Below are 12,769 nucleotides of genomic sequence, written 5' to 3'. Positions count from 1 at the left end.
TTCAAGCCATCCAGATGTAAAGGCGACATATGCCCAGCCCTACGGATGAATGACTGCACTGAAACCCTGGCCCCGTTTATCACAGCAGTCATAAATTCCTCCCTCACCTCAAGTCTGGTCCCTGCAAGCCTCAAAGAAGCATGGGTCTTACTGTTCTTAAAAAAAAATACCCTTGATCCAATTTTCCCCAACAACTACCACCCCATCACAACTGTTCCCTTCCTGTTAAAAATACTTGACCAAGCAGCGTACATCCAAATACAACAACACTCTAGAACAGATATTGTCACTGGAATTACTTGTAGTTGTAGGAGTTTATATTCCTGGGAGGAGAGTCAACCAGGAAAGGGATCCTTAGTAGTTAGTCCTGGCAGGCAAGTATACCAGGAAAGAAGAATATATTTTCGAAGAAGTGTTGTTGTGGCAAAAAGGTGTCATGGAAAGCAGTTATTATTTTTGCTATCATTTGACATACTGTAACATCACCGAAGGTAGTTATTGTGCTATCCTGACAAATGTATTTCAACTGAAGAACAAGTATGATGTGCTAAGAATTGCCTTGAACTTTAAAGAAAACAATTGTCTAGGTGTATAAACATGTGTTTTATAAAAGAGACATTTTGCCTTATCAAGACGGATATTGTGAAGGATAACAAATGTTAGATTTTTTAACAAGTGTTTGTGACAGAGACATTTGCATCATTCTGAGGAAGGATGCAGTTGAACGAAAAGACATTTGATAGTGAACTGAGCCAAATTGGTTGAATCAGAACATTTTCACAAATATTCCTGACTTGATCCACGAGAAGGAAGTTCAAGGAGTACTTGCTCAAATCTTTAAGTTTGAACTTGTATTTTGTTTTGTGGAACTAAAGATATCCAAACATTCCTTGTTTGTTTTTGTTGTATGTATTAGTGTGAGGGTCAGAGACTTTTTGGACACTAGGTCTTTTTTCTTTAGTTTAGTATGCTAGGTAGGGACATCTTCATTGGGAAAGATAGGCGTTTATCCCACCCTTTTTATTTAAAAAAATGGCAATTCTTGAGAAAACTGTACCTTCTTCTCTGTCTCACATTTCTGACCCCTCATTGTATCAAATGGGTAATGCCCCCCCATGCTACTTCTTCTGTCATGGTGGGGTCTGGTCTGCAATTACCCTGTTTTTAATTTGGCATCTTTGTCTTGGCTGTACCAGCTCCTTCTACTGTAAATTTCCAAAGGTGCTCGTTGGATCCCTTTTGTTCTCAGTGGTGTGAAATGTGTGGGTGTATAGTTCCCCCTCCAATTTAAGTGATTTTCCCTAGGCTTAACTTTGCCACCCGAGACAACTCTTAAAATGAACAGGCGCGTAGTTCTCCCTCCTGCCCTTATTGTTGTTCTTGGTTTGACAGCCCCTGACTGAGACATTTTGGTAGACATTCCCACCACACCTTAGTTGGTTTGGAAATATTTACTCCCCCCTTTACATGGGTGCTAACTCTAGAGTCTGACAAAGTAGTTTAAACCCCACCCTGCCTTTCTGGTAGGGTTTAGTGAGTGGGGTAGGTCAGAAAGAGGAGCCAGACCAATGGATGTCATGTTCAATGAGATGCATTGTGAAATAATAAAGAAAATTACAACTTTCCTTAACCTAAGGGTTTCCCTACCTAACGCAACTAAACTAGGGTGCCCGTCATCAGTAGTGTCTGTAACTAAAAGTCTGTCCTCTGTCAAAAAACTAACCTTACCCTACCATTTATATTGAATAATAAAAACACCACAATAATTACTCCCTTCTCCGGGGTTGCTTTTTCATTACAGTTCTCATTAATAGGAAAGCTTCGGATAGTCGCTTGCCACTTCTTGTGGCAAGTCTTCTAATACTTGAAACGGGCTCATCCACACCCTTATACTTGGGTTCCTTTTCTTTCTCTGATTAATATTCTCTTATTTCTATATTCTTCTTCTCAGTTAACCATATAGGTTTTGTCCTTGTTACACTTTCACTCCTTATCAGTCTGTGTAGGATTTTCACTCTTCTTACAAGTTTGCCCTTCAGGCGGACAAGTATGATTTCTCACTGTGATTCTCATTCTTCTTACAAGTTTACCAATCTCTCGGACAAGTAGGATTAGTCCTACTCTGTGTATAGGTTTGTCACTGACTGGGACAAGTATGAGTCTTGCTGTGATTCTTACACATCGTACAAGTTTGCCAGTCACTGGGATGAATATGATTACTCTTGCTGCAATTTTCATGCTTATAAAGTTCCCACCCACTGGGACGAGTATGATTATTCTGGCTGTGATTCTCATTCTTCTTTTAAGTTTCCCGCTCATGGGCAAGAGCTATGATTACTCTAAACTTTGTTTGGTTTCACAACATTCGTATATATCACTCACGCCTGTTTTCTTGGGTCTCCTGCTCTCCCCTTTACCTGGATTGTAATGGGGCCACATCACCGGTTAGGCATTCTTCCTTGCCTTAGTTTTGCTGTTCTTCAGGATGTTTTTCCACTATATTCTGATTTGTCTTGAGACACGCTTCTGTCTCTGAATGTGGTATTGGCTCTGTCAGGGCTATTCTTTCTCTCTCCTTGTTGGCCACCACCTCTCCTAATTATTTCCCTCCTGGGATATGCTTTAGTCTGGTAGGCCTTTCGTGGTCTGCAGTTGGTGTGCTTTATCCACGACACGTCGAAGTTGGGGCTCTCTGTCAGCTGTGGACACTTGTTCAGTCTGTGGCTCACACCGTAGTGCTCCTTGGCCACCGATTGTCTCATTTGCTTTGCCGCTGTATAAACCAGGATTCTCGCCGAGTCACCTGCTTCCTTCAGCGAGCCGGTTTGAATCTCCTTGGTTTCTCTTCCTAGTTCTCTGGATCCTCCCACTTTTATCACCTTCATCCTTCTTTTGTGTTGGATTTGCATTATTTATAACTTTTTATGGTTTCTTAATCTCAGTGGTTGACAGTCATGATACATTACTCCGGCACTCTTACTCTTCACTGTACCAAGCTGATTTCTGTCTTCAGTAATTACATTACAATAGCATATATATGAGGAGTCTTGTGTCTGTCACTTGAAGGAACTGTATTGGGTGTTTGAGGATAATACAAAGTGAGTTCCTTATTGGAAAGGGATTCCTTATCCCCAAGATGGGAGTCTCTCCCTGTGACGTCCCGCTTACTGCCACACCAAGGGGAATGCTGCATAGCCTGCTCTCCTCCCTAGCATCACAGGAAGGGGCTCCTTTTTTGGGAAAAGTAACCAAACCCCTTGATTTGCCACATGACCCTTACTCAGTTCATCAACAATACTGTTGCTGCATTTGTCTCCTGCAAGCTCTGGGTACTGGATCACTGAGGTCCTCTGTTGCTGACCAATATTAGTCCCTGTTGTTTCTGCACGCATATTAATCTCTGGGTCCTTAGGCTGTGAGCCCTAACTATGTACCCATGTTCACAAGGTTTGCCACCTGCATTTGCCCTGTAACCCAAATTCTCTCCATCCCTGTCCCCTTTGTCTCACAGCCTGCCCTTGGTTCTCTCACTACTGAACTTTTGTGTTTTTGCTTGGCCAATTTTATTTCCGTTGAATGTCTGTCCACTTTCTGGCCATTTCCTCTTCCTATATTTGCAGCACCTTATCCAATTACAACCATTCCCACTTGCTCCTGTTCTAATCCTTCTCAAAATATTATTTTCCTCCGCTAATGTCAAGCTTTCCATCTTTCTCTACTTTTTCGCCTCTTTCTTCATTTCTTGCTGTTCCTACCCGGTTCAAACAACTTCCTCTCCTTCTCAATATTTCCTCCTCATGCTCCTCTCTGCTCTTTTTCCTCTTTGTGGAATGCCAGATATCAAAATCAAGTACCTCTCCCTGACCCAGCTAGTGGACACTGGCTACCTTGTATACTGTGGTTAAAGGGATTGTGGAAATAATGGATCTGGTCAACTCTGGCCAATTTTCCCACTTCCTCCCCTTGAGGTCAACTCCCCTGAATCCAGGTGTGGGTTGTTTTGTTTTACTGTGTTAGGCCATTAGCCTGCCATGGTGGTGTCAAGCAGACATGTCATGAATGCCTGCCTCAGGCATCTGCCCGGTACTTTCTAACTCAGTTATCTATTCTCTTTTGACTATCGTTAGGGAGACATTTGTGGTCTAGATTCCTCTGGCTTCAGTAGACGAGTGGATCTCTGGGGGTACCCCTAGTTACTGCCTGCAGTGATGTCATGAAGTGTGTGGCTCCTGGAGTACCATGGCTGCTGTTGCAGCAGTGAATACATAACACTACATATAAAATTACACAGATCAATCTTCAATTTCATTGAAAGTGGGTCACCAATTGAATTTAAAGCTTCCTATTGTCATTCAGTGAAGGTGCATAACAGTGCCTGGGAGATCTATGACAATATATTATGCTATATTAACTTTCAGATTTTTGCCTTTAATGTAAATATTTCAAGCATTGAAATGTATCTTCAGGGCAATAGGTTATACACCATCAGAGTGTAGTATTCATTGTGGAGTAAGAGTAAGGATTAGGGATGGAATGAGAAGCATGGAACAGTGAGTGAGTTGGAATGCAGATGGAGTTTGAGGAGTGTTCTCCTCACACTAGAGAGAGAGATTAGAGAGAAGCATTGTGCGTATGGGGCCTCTTACCTCTATAAGATACCTCTATACTGATTAATAAAGGAACATTTCTAGTACGACAGATGACTACCTTGCTTACTTCAAATGGTGACGAGAATGGGATGTGTATCTGCTTCTCCTTGAGGTGAAATATTCTCGGAACATCAGGAAGGCCCCACAGCGCTGCCGGTATGTGATTGCATTCCTCTGGTGAAATTACCTTGCCAGTGAGTGCACCCGTACAGGATTCTGCTAGTGCAAGGCGTTGTTAAAACCAAGCACTTCTGTTGTTACCAGGCAAAACGCGCGCGTGTCGATCGAGGCAAGCAAGCATTCATTCAGCGACGCTGCGGTCATTGTGACACTACAGGAAATAAACTAAAGGGTTGACATTGTGTGCAGCCATCTTTTAAACAGGATAAACTTGATCCTTTCTTACAGGAAGCCATGCAGCGGCATATAAGAAAATTATTTTAAAGTACATTACAGTGTTGAACAAACGGTGCATGAGACGGTTATAACCACAGTGGTTGGCTATCATTAAAATTGTAAACCACAATAAATTAACTACCACAGAAGAAAAACGATCAAAAATTACCATATTTTAACATGATGCAAGGAGTTACAATTCATAATTCTCAACCATTCCTGGCTGCAGTCGGTGAACCTTCCATGCCATGGATGGAATGAAAGGAGAATTGGAAGAATTACATAAACACTATTGACAATGGAAAGGCACAAAGTCTATAGGAGTTGCTAAAGCTGACTAAGCTTAAAGATGACCAAGATTGGGAATGGTTGAGGAGTATGATCACCAAAGGAAACCAACACAGTGAAACAACATTATCCCAAGTTGGAATACTAAGGGGTTTAACCATTGGCTTAACCATGGGGTGGGGGTGGGGGTGGGGGTCATGAACTGCTTACAGCCTTTGAAATATGTGTCCTTCAGGAGACCTGGGCTACCTTCGAGCTGGAGTTTGATGGATATGTAATACATCAAACCCAGGCCCTCAAGGGAAAACAAGGTCAACCTGCAGGCGGCCTGTTGATTGGAGCCAAAAACTGCCTTAACCCAAGAATAATTCATCGGGGACAACTGGGAGGCAATATATTGGCTGTCGGAATATCTCTTGTGGTGAGAAAAGCGGTAAGCAGGAATGTTTTGGTAGTTAACATATGTGACCCTCCGGGTACCAATCTAACAGAGGCTATATTTGATTAATTGGATCCCACATTATCTACATGGTATGGGAAAGCCAATGGGTTAGGGGTAATTTTCTGTGGAGACTGCAATGCCAAATGTGTGGATGACGATGGGTGTGGGTCACACGCTAATGTTTTTGACCATTGTGTAATGTCAAAAGGTAAATCCAATGACAAAGGAAGTCTTTGGTTGGACTTTTTGAAAGAATCTAGTCTGACTCTATTGAATGGCCTTAGCATAGGGGACCAACCTGGTCGGGTGACTTGGTCGGTTGGCATGAAAGAAGCGACATTGAATTATGTGGCCATCAACAACTGTTTATTGGAACATGTGGCCCGCCTTAAGATTGAACTGAATGATTATAGTGATCATGCTACTTTAATGTTGGCATTTATGTGTATCTCCAATTAATGAGGCGATTGGGTTTGTGGATATGTGCTGCCCAACAATGCTGGTAATTGAATCTGATGGACACAAAAAAGCATTGTAACTTTGTGCACCATTGCTTTCATTGTAGGATTTGAGGTGTGCATTAGCCTGCAGAGTAAAGACCCTGATGCTATTGAAACATGGATTCAGCAGTTAACCCACTCTGTTTTGAAGAGTAATCCCAAATCTGATATAGTGTGGAAAGCTGAGGGTAGAAACACCTTTGATATAAATATTCGTGATCAGAATCGCAAGATGCGCAGAGCTATCAGACCTGCCAGGGCACAAGTTATACATATTGGCACAACCTCCCAGATGCACAGAGTGATTAATACAATAAGCGGGAAATATCGCTCCTGGCTGAAACTATATCGACAGTCTGAGCAAAGGACTGCTTGGCAGAATTCTGTTAATACAGTGATTAGCAAAGACAGTCGGAAAATCTGGTCTCTATTAGCGAAAGCCAGTGGCGATAAGGTAACCAAAACACTGAACCCCATATCGGGTGACCAATGGGCTAAGCACATATCTGCTAAATTCTATATTGTTAAGTATCCCCCTACTGTAGAACACTTTCCTGACCCTTGGTCTTTACCCCTGAGTCATAGGATACTGAAGGATGCCATATTGAATCTTAAATCATCTAATGCCCCTGGCCAATATGGTCTGGCAAATGCAGTGTTAAAAAAGATGTGGTTAACTGTGTCCAGGTTTTGCTTATTCTCTTCTCTCGAGTATGTAGGTTGTGCACCATCCCGTCCTCATGGCAAAGATCGGTCCTCATCCCAGTGCACAAAAGGGGGGCACAGACTATTGTTACTTACTATCGCCTCTTATCCATATTGAACTTAACTGAAAAGATTTGTACGTCACTTGTAGGAAATGAATTGCAATCCTAGGTGTCCTTGAATATGATCCTCAATTTTGCTCAGACTAGTTTTCGTCCTGGTTCAGGCACTACCCATAACATCAGAGTCCTTGAACAACTTATACAGTCCACTCGTAGTAGAAGGGAGCGTCAACTTCCGTAGTGCCTTTGACCAGGTTAACAGGGGAACACTATGGGCAAAGTTTAGCGGCATGAAGTGCCCGTCTTGGTTTTTGCACATCCTGATTCTCCTTCATAGCAATAATTTTGCCAGAGTAAGACTTAACAATGAAGGAGTGGCTTCAGATCTTATCCTCATAAATACGGGGGTCAAACAAGGGTGTGAAGCTGCCCCTCTTTTGTTTAACTTATACATTGCTGACCTTCTCCCTCATTTGTTTGTAAAATCTAACTGCTCTCCGAAGTTAGGAGACACACCATTATTGGGCATGTTGTATGGCGATGATTTGGTGTTATTCGATCAAACCATTTCAGGCATGAGGAACATGCTCAACGAATTGGCTAAATATGCCTCTGAACTGGGATTAACCATCAATTCGGAGAAAACTAGTGTAATCTTATGACTAGGATGGATACCTTAATTGGTACCATAGATTGTACACCATACTACTCCTACTTAGGCCTTCAGTTGGATACACGGGTTGACTACAGACAGATAATAATCTACAAAATGAGGCGATCATACAAGCTTTTAAATTTGCCAGAGGCCATACAGGATGTAGTATGCTGGGGATTATTAAGCTATAGCAGCAATGCTTTGTCCCAGTCATCCTATAGGGTTTTGAAGCACTAGCTATACAAGATCTTGCTTGGCTGAACAGGCTGGAAGCTCACTATTGGTGCCCAGTATTAGGCTTGGGCCCATCCTGCTCAATACAATTTCTCCGATTAGAGCTGGGCTTAACTTCACTCACGGGAATGGCACTACGGGCCAGGGAATGCTTATACTTCAAATCTTGTGCCAACCCGATTTGTAAGTTGTTGGCAGTGACAGGGCGGAACCTTGACGATGAGAGAGTATCTGGAGGCTTAAATTACAAGTCCTTAAATGAAACTCTCTTCACAGAGATTGGTTGGTCTTCGACTCAAATCAGATATAGGCCCTACCTCCAGTCAAAAAAATCCTTTGAGGAGAAACTCAATAAATGGGATTGGGGGGGAAACTATGCACATCTTTCAAAGTTAAAGGATATATAGAAGTATTGCATGTGGTTCATCGATGCATAAAAACTCAACCATACCTCCTTTTGTGTCCTGCCCAGGAAGTTAGACTATTTATGTTGAGACTTCGTACAAACCAATTACCGGTTTTATCGGTCGTGGGACCTCATTTAAGCTAGCCACTGAAGACCGGTACTGTCGTATCTGTGGCCTATCTGGTAAACCAGAAACGGTCAGACAGGTATTAACTCAGTGTGTTAACTTGGGGTCTCTATACATGTGCAATTTGGGTAGGCATGTGCATTTTTATGAGCAAATTACCTCTGACTCCTTTTGGGACTATTGTGTAAATTCTGACTCCATTGACTTTCAGCTTGCTTTATTTCGGGTGTGGCTGCATATTAAATCTTTGGTTCCCAATTAAAGGGCCTTACTCATCCCCCCATTCTCACTAGAAACTTTTGTCTAGGGGTTAAGTTAAGCTAAGTTTGGGTCTCCTGCTACGTAATGTATGAAACATCTGAAAGAATGATTTATTGATTGATTAGTTGGTGAATAATGTATAATGACTTAGTGATTTGTGAAATTTTTGTTAATTCACTCTTTACTACATTTTTTGATGAATTGTAGCAAAATTGTAGCAGTATGTTTACTGTGTTTAATTAGTTAATCACAATTGATTGTTTGGTTATGGATTCAATTTTGACTTTGTAATTGGTGTACTTGAATTTTAAATCTTGTATTGTGTATTATATCATGTATTTTATTTATACGGTTAAGTTTGTGTAAAGTTCAAATTTTGAACTGATTCACAAACTTATTGGAGTTGCCTCCTCAAAGGGGGAGGGAGATGGAGATGGTGCAGATGAATATGATTTGGCGCTTGTAGCTCTTGACAATTATCAGCCCAAAGCCAATGTAGCAGTGAACAGGTATTACTTCTACACGAGGAAACAGGAAGTGAGCAAAACTGTAGATGGGTATGTCGATTCAGTCAAAAACCTAGCAGCAAGCTGCAATTTTGGCACAGGCGTAACACATGATGAATTGATTTAAGACCAAATGATCATTCATACAAATAGTTCTGTGGTCCAAGAAAGGTTATGGATGTGTGGCGATGCGTCTTTAGATGAAACAATGGCCATTGCTAAGAAGGTAGAACACACAGTTATGTGCAGCAAGGCTACCAACAATTGTGAGAATGACTTGGGAACTCAGACAACTAAATTGAATGCAGTAAAGCAGAAGGAAATATCCAAGCAAATGAATTCAGTTAAAATCAAAGCGTGGCAAAGCAAGGAATTTACTAAGTGTCCAACAGAAAAAAATGAAGAGAATGCATAAAGAACGTACATGGGAAAGTGTTTTAGATGTGGCAAAAAGGGAAACTATGCAAATTCTCAAAATTATCCAGCTCTAAACAAGAAGTGCTGCTTGAATTGTGGAATGAAAGGTCATTTCAGTATAGTGCAAAAGAATAAGAAATCCAATAAAAGGATAAAATGTGTAAGGGAGGATGGTGCTGACGAAGGAGAGGGACAAGAAGTGTAAGTGGTTAGGAGTAGTAACAAAAAGACCACACCTAAAAGCATGTTTCAGATTGATGGGGTAGTTATTTCAAAACTCAGTAGATTCTGCTATTATAGCGAAAGAAAGATGGCAAGAGATAAGCTCAAGGGGATACAATCCTCTTTTGAAATAGTCTGATATCAGGAATCCTGGAGCCTTTGAAGGTTCGGTGATTCAGATATTGGGATACAGACTTGCATTAATTCAATTCAAGGGCAGGTTAGCAGAGGGGAAAATATGTGGCCTCAAAGGGTGTGAATGTTTTAGGGTGGGTAGATCAGGCTAAACATCATATTAAATTAAGTCCTGATGGGCAGGAACCAATTTCCACAGTGATGGCCAACATATTCGGACTCAACACATCAGTGGATGTGTTGAGTCCGAATATGTCAGGGGTGAAAAGAAGGAACTGTTCCCTAATGTGTTTAGATAGAGTATTGGAAAACTTCAAGGGTACAAACAGAAGATATCGGTGAAACCTGATATTCAAGCCATGTTGCATGCTGGAAGACATACACCTATAGCTTTAATAGAGGATGTTAAGGCAGACCTAAACGAAGGATGAGGGAGTGATTCAAGAAGTTGATGCGGCTGGATGGGTATTTCCTATTCTAGTGGCCAAGAAACCTAATGGTAAAGTGAGGATATGCATGGACTTGATAGAATTGAACAAAGCTGTAATCGTAGAGAATTATCCTTTGCCAGTTATCTCGGAAATGTTGAATTTAACTGCTGGAGCAGACATGTTTTCCACTATTGACCTGTCTGCTGGTTTTCACCAGATGCAGCTACACCCTGATAAAAAAAAAAAATAACATGTTTATTACTCCATTTGGCATGTATATGTATGTTAGAATGCCACCTTTGAAATATGCTTCTTCGTTATTCACAACGAGTTCTTTATTCATTACTTCTAGTCCAAAATGTGTTGATTTAATTTCCAATGTTTTTTCTCCTTTTACTGTTCCACCTCTAATTGTAACTTTGAGAATTATTCCTAACATGCGTTTCCTTGCTTTTCAACACATGTCTTTTACGCAAATTATTTTTCTGCTTCTGTTAATTTTAGTTTAGCAATTTATTTGTTGAACCTGAATAAATCCAAAGTTTATATTTTATGAACACTTTTCATTGCTTTCAGAATTCAAGATGGCTCAAATCACAGTTGTAGTGATGTGATATAAAAGATACCCACAATATTTGAAGTTCATAAATAATTTTTGAACTTTGTTCTTAGCACAGTGGGCCTCAACCTTTTAGTTTCAGTCCTATGTCCCATTCCACTGTTGCTTATGGGACTCTCCCCACTTGTTTGTGTATGGAACTTGGGTTGGCTTCGGCTGCTGCAGTATTTCAAAGAGTAATGTCTCATTTGCTAGAAGGAATGCTTGGTGTGTATGTTTTCCAAGATTACATTTTAGTCTGTGGGCAAGGTACGGATGAACATGATCAAATGCTGTGTAAAGTTCTAATAAGATTAGAGGAAAAAGGGGTTTGACTGTAGAGTATACCAAGTGCAGATTTGGTAGCGATGAAATAGATTACTTGGGACACACTCTTTACAAGGGCAGATATAAACCCACATTTAAGACTATGGAAGCCATTGAAAGGGCACCTTACCCTGCAGCAAGGATGATTTTATGTTCTTTCTCAGGGTTAGCTGAGTATTATATTTGTTGAACATTTTTCTAAGATAACTCAACCATTGTTGGAAATGATAAAGAAAATGTGAAATTAATTTGCAATAGTGAATATGAGAGATGTGTGGACACTATAAAGAAATGTATTCTTGAAGCAACTCTACTGGGTGGTTTTGTTCAAGGAAGAAAAACCATTATGAAAGTTGATGCCAGTGGTAAGGGTTTGGCTGCTGTTTTTTTCTCAAGTTGAAGGAGAAAGGGAAAGAGTTATGTTTGCTTTGGGAGCTATAAATGACACAGAAGCACAATATTCAGTGATTGAAAGAGAATTACCTGCGTGTTTTGGGGGGGTTGTACATTTTAGAAAGTATGTTTGGGGAGAGAAAGTCATGATTAAAACTGACTACAAACCTTTAGTTGACTGTTGACTGTTGAAGGTATGTCTAAGGCTACGCCAAGGATTGCCAGGTTGGGCCTCAAATTATTGGAGTACAATGTGAGATTGAATATTTTCCTGGGAAAAGAAACAGCATTGCTAATTTTGTTCCCGAATGCCTTGTGACAATGGTGTGGAAGGGGAAAATACAGAAGGTGAATTTGATGAGCAAGTATGTGGAGTACTCAAAGCTGTGAGTAAAGAGCAGTGGAGAGAAGAATATGTAGAAGACAATATTGTAATTGCTGTGAAAAAATGGATAGTGAATGGTTGGCCAGACACAATAGAAGATTAATTGAAGGGTTATTTTATAGTTAGGCATGAGTTAAGGATTGAAAGTGATTTGGTTCGGAGGGGCAGTAAAATGATACTTCCAGAAGTGTTGAAAGAGGAGATTCTAATGTTGGATCATGAAGGTCATTCTTGGTTGTCAATAACAAAGAGAAAGATTAGAGAATGATTTTGCTGGCCGGTTATGGATACACAGGTGGAGAGCTGTTTAGATTTGTGTGCAGCTTGCAACAATTGTTATAAGAATATGGTCACTAAGAGGTAACTTAACTCCAATTCCGGTTCTGGTAGGACCATGGATGGAATTGGCTATTGATGTGTGAGGTCATTGTGAGGGGCTTGGGCGTTGAAAAAGATGTGTATTGGTATTAGTAGACTGATATACCAAGTGAAATAGTTGCTGGTATGGATTGTGTTACAGCGAAAAAGATCATTGCATTTTTAGAAAAGATGCTTAGGAAAGAAGGAGTACTGAATGTGACTGAGTGATAATGGTTCACAATTCCGCAGCAAGGAGATCAATGATTATGT

The sequence above is a fragment of the Ambystoma mexicanum genome, chromosome 5p, assembly GCF_040938575.1.
Source record: "Ambystoma mexicanum isolate Mex_15411 chromosome 5p, UKY_AmexF1_1, whole genome shotgun sequence".
Taxonomy (NCBI): domain Eukaryota; kingdom Metazoa; phylum Chordata; class Amphibia; order Caudata; family Ambystomatidae; genus Ambystoma; species Ambystoma mexicanum.
This window is presented reverse-complemented; position numbering follows the sequence as displayed.